This window comes from Carex rostrata, unplaced genomic scaffold (assembly GCF_964058835.1).
Source record: "Carex rostrata unplaced genomic scaffold, lpCarRost1.2 SCAFFOLD_40, whole genome shotgun sequence".
Classification (NCBI taxonomy): Eukaryota; Viridiplantae; Streptophyta; class Magnoliopsida; order Poales; family Cyperaceae; genus Carex; species Carex rostrata.
This window is the reverse complement of record NW_027601200.1, coordinates 125,001-130,000: the sequence shown is the minus strand read 5'-3', so window position 1 is coordinate 130,000 and position 5,000 is coordinate 125,001.

Sequence of the window (5,000 nt, the reverse complement as noted above, 5' to 3'; positions counted from 1 at the left end):
TTTCGGATTGGACGGTTCCTACCCGGTGTGGACCATTTCTCAAACTTCCGGATTGTACGCGATCCAAATTATGGATGTAGGCAAAAATTCAAATTTATTAAAAATATGAAATATGAAATTTGGAGTTTGGAAAAAAAAAATTGGGTTGTACAATTTCGGATCTTATGCAAGTGGGTTGGACAATTTTTGGTCCAAATGAATTACAACCGTCCAAAGAGCCATTGAAACTCCAGTTTTTCCGGCTTGTAAAAATTCCCACTTTTTTCGGATTGGATGGTTCACACCCGGTGTGGACCATTTCTCAAACTTCCGGATTGTACGCGATCCAAATTATGGATGTAGGCAAAAATTCAAATTTATTAAAAATATAAAATATGAAGTTTGGAGTTTGGAAAAAGAAAATTGGGTTGGACAATTTCGGATCTTATGCAAGTGGGTTGGACAATTTTTGGTCCAAATGAATTACAACCGTCCAAAGAGCCATTGAAACTCCAGTTTTTCCGGCTTGTAAAAATTCCCACTTTTTTCGGATTGGATGGTTCACACCCGGTGTGGACCATTTCTCAAACTTCCGGATTGTACGCGATCCAAATTATGGATGTAGGCAATACTTTTTTGATATTTTGAAAAAGTTCAAATTTATTAAAAATATAAAATATGAAATCTGCAGTTTGGAAAAAAAATTGGAAGTTTGAAATCTGAAGTTCAACAAAAAAAACGGCGCAAAAATCAGCAAAGCGGGGGCAACTAAGCGGATGCGGCCAGCCGTCAGTGAAAAATGGCCCCAAAACTGAGCGCATGCGGCCAAGCGTCGGTGCAAAATGGCCCGAAAACAGTCCCGTCGGTGCCCCCGTCGGGCTAAAATGACCCGAAAACAGTTCAGCTGGGGAAAATTAAGCGGATCCGGCCAAGAGTCGGTGGAAATTGGCCCGAAAACAGCCCAGCGGCAAGCGGAAGCGGCTAACGTTGGGGAAAAGTGACCCGAAAACAGTTAAGCGGGGGAAAACTAAGCGGATGCGGCCACGCGTTGGGGAAAACAAAGCGGATCCGGCCCAGAGTCGGTGGAAATTGGCCCGAAAACAGTCCAGCGGCAAGCGGAAGCGGCTAACGTTGGGAAAAAGTTACCCGAAAACAGTTCAGCGGGGGAAAACTAAGCGGATGCGGCCACGCGTTGGGGAAAACTAAGCGGATACGGCCAAGTGTTGGGGAAAAATGGCCCGAAAACAGCCCAGCGGCAAGCGGAAGCGGCTAACGTTGGGGAAAAGTGACCCGAAAACAGTTAAGCGGGGGAAAACTAAGCGGATGCGGCCACGCGTTGGGGAAAACTAAGCGGATACGGCCAAGAGTCGGTGGAAATAGGCCCGAAAACAGTCCAGCGGCAAGCGGAAGCGGCTAACGTTGGGCAAAAGTGACCCGAAAACAGTTCAGCGGGGCAAATTTTTGAAATTTTTTTTGAAATTTTGAAATTTTTTTGAATTTTTGAAATTTTTGAAGTTTTTTTGGGTTTTTGGACTTTTTTTGAATTTTTGAATTTTTTGAATTTTTTTGAATTTTTTTGAATTTTTTGAATTTTTTTTGAATTTTTGAATTTTTTTTTTTTTTTTTAATTTATTTGATTTTATAAATTTTTTGTGATTTTTTGAGATTTTTTTGAATATTTTACATGGGTGATTTCGACTTGGGGGATTTTCAGGGGGTGGTAACCCTGGGCGTGGCTAGAGCCTCAAAATGCATATTCCCCTATAGGGGGGCAAGGTTTTCAAAAATGGGTGCCCCCTCATGTACACGCGCGTGGGTGTACATGGCCCCGTCGGTGCCAGCGTGGGTGGAAAATGGCCCGAAAACAGCCCAGCGGCAAGCGGAAGCGGCTAACGTTGGGCAAAACTGACCCGAAAGCAGTATAGCTTGGAAAATTAAGCGGATGCAGCCAATTGTTGGCGAAAACTAAGCGGATACGGCCAAGTGACGGTGAAAAATGGCCCGAAAACAGTCCAGCGGCAAGCGGAAACGGCTAACGTTGGTCAAAAGTGACCCGAAAACAGTTCAGCTGGGGGAAATTAAGCGGAAGCAGCCAAGCGTTGGGCAAAACCAAGCGGATACGGCCAAGAGTCGGTGGAAAATGGCCCGAAAACAGTCCAGCGGCAAGCGGAAACAGCTAACGTTGGGACAAAGTGACCCGAAAACAGTTCAGCTGGGGAAAATTAAGCGGATGCAGCCAAGCGTTGGGGAAAACTAAGCGGATCCGGCCCAGAGTCGGTGGAAATTGGCCCGAAAACAGTCCAGCGGCAAGCGGAAGCGGCTAACGTTGGGCAAAAGTGACCCGAAAACAGTTCAGCGGGGGAAAACTAAGCGGATGCGGCCACGCGTTGGGGAAAACTAAGCGGATACGGCCAAGTGTTGGGGAAAAATGGCCCGAAAACAGCCCAGCGGCATGCGGAAGCGGCTAACGTTGGGGAAAAGTGACCCGAAAACAGTTAAGCGGGGGAAAACTAAGCGGATGCGGGCACGCGTTGGGGAAAACTAAGCGGATGCGGCCAAGTGTCGGTGGAAATTGGCCCGAAAACAGCCCAGCGGCAAGCGGAAGCGGCTAACGTTGGGCAAAACTGACCCGAAAACAGTTCAGCGGGGGAAAACTAAGCGGATGCGGCCACGCGTTGGGGAAAACTAAGCGGATACGGCCAAGAGTCGGTGGAAATTGGCCCGAAAACAGTCCAGCGGCAAGCGGAAGCGGCTAACGTTGGGCAAAAGTGACCCGAAAACAGTTCAGCGGGGCAAATTTTTGAAATTTTTTTTGAAATTTTTTTGAATTTTTGAAATTTTTGAAGTTTTTTTGGGTTTTTGGACTTTTTTTGAATTTTTGAAATTTTTGAATTTTTTTGAATTTTTTTGAATTTTTTGAATTTTTTTTGAATTTTTGAAATTTTTTTTTTTTTTTTGAATTTATTTGATTTTATAAATTTTTTGTGATTTTTTGAGATTTTTTTGAATATTTTACATGGGTGATTTTGACTTGGGGGATTTTCAGGGGGTGGTAACCCTGGGCGTGGCTAGAGCCTCAAAATGCATATTCCCCTATAGGGGGGCAAGGTTTTCAAAAATGGGTGCCCCCTCATGTACACGCGCGTGGGTGTACATGGCCCCGTCGGTGCCAGCGTGGGTGGAAAATGGCCCGAAAACAGCCCAGCGGCAAGCGGAAGCGGCTAACGTTGGGCAAAACTGACCCGAAAGCAGTATAGCTTGGAAAATTAAGCGGATGCAGCCAATTGTTGGCGAAAACTAAGCGGATACGGCCAAGTGACGGTGAAAAATGGCCCGAAAACAGTCCAGCGGCAAGCGGAAACGGCTAACGTTGGGCAAAAGTGACCCGAAAACAGTTCAGCTGGGGGAAATTAAGCGGAAGCAGCCAAGCGTTGGGCAAAACCAAGCGGATACGGCCAAGAGTCGGTGGAAAATGGCCCGAAAACAGTCCAGCGGCAAGCGGAAACGGCTAACGTTGGGACAAAGTGACCCGAAAACAGTTCAGCTGGGGAAAATTAAGCGGATGCAGCCAAGCGTTGGGGAAAACTAAGCGGATCCGGCCCAGAGTCGGTGGAAATTGGCCCGAAAACAGTCCAGCGGCAAGCGGAAGCGGCTAACGTTGGGCAAAAGTGACCCGAAAACAGTTCAGCGGGGGAAAACTAAGCGGATGCGGCCACGCGTTGGGGAAAACTAAGCGGATACGGCCAAGTGTTGGGGAAAAATGGCCCGAAAACAGCCCAGCGGCAAGCGGAAGCGGCTAACGTTGGGGAAAAGTGACCCGAAAACAGTTAAGCGGGGGAAAACTAAGCGGATGCGGCCACGCGTTGGGGAAAACTAAGCGGATGCGGCCAAGTGTCGGTGGAAATTGGCCCGAAAACAGCCCAGCGGCAAGCGGAAGCGGCTAACGTTGGGCAAAAGTGACCCGAAAACAGTTCAGCGGGGGAAAACTAAGCGGATGCGGCCACGCGTTGGGGAAAACTAAGCGGATACGGCCAAGAGTCGGTGGAAATTGGCCCGAAAACAGTCCAGCGGCAAGCGGAAGCGGCTAACGTTGGGCAAAACTGACCCGAAAACAGGTCAGCGGGGGAAAACTAAGCGGATGCGGCCACGCGTTGGGGAAAACTAAGCGGATACGGCCAAGAGTCGGTGGAAATTGGCCCGAAAACAGTCCAGCGGCAAGCGGAAGCGGCTAACGTTGGGCAAAAGTGACCCGAAAACAGTTCAGCGGGGGAAAACTAAGCGGATGCGGCCACGCGTTGGGGAAAACTAAGCGGATACGGCCAAGAGTCGGTGGAAATTGGCCCGAAAACAGTCCAGCGGCAGGCGGAAGCGGCTAACGTTGGGCAAAACTGACCCGAAAACAGTTCAGCGGGGGAAAACTAAGCGGATGCGGCCACGCGTTGGGGAAAACTAAGCGGATACGGCCAAGAGTCGGTGGAAATTGGCCCGAAAACAGTCCAGCGGCAAGCGGAAGCGGCTAACGTTGGGCAAAAGTGACCCGAAAACAGTTCAGCGGGGGAAAACTAAGCGGATGCGGCCACGCGTTGGGGAAAACTAAGCGGATACGGCCAAGAGTCGGTGGAAATTGGCCCGAAAACAGTCCAGCGGCAAGCGGTAGCGGCTAACGTTGGGCAAAACTGACCCGAAAACAGTTCAGCGGGGGAAAACTAAGCGGATGCGGCCACGCGTTGGGGAAAACTAAGCGGATACGGCCAAGTGTTGGGGAAAAATGGCCCGAAAACAGCCCAGCGGCAAGCGGAAGCGGCTAACGTTGGGCAAAAGTGACCCGAAAACAGTTCAGCGGGGGAAAACTAAGCGGATGCGGCCACGCGTTGGGGAAAACTAAGCGGATACGGCCAAGGGTCGGTGAAAAAGGGCCCGAAAACAGTCCAGCGGCAAGCGGAAGCCGCTAACGTTGGGCAAAAGTGACCCGAAAACAGTCCAGCGGGGGAAAACTAAGCGGATGCGGCCAAGCGTTGGGG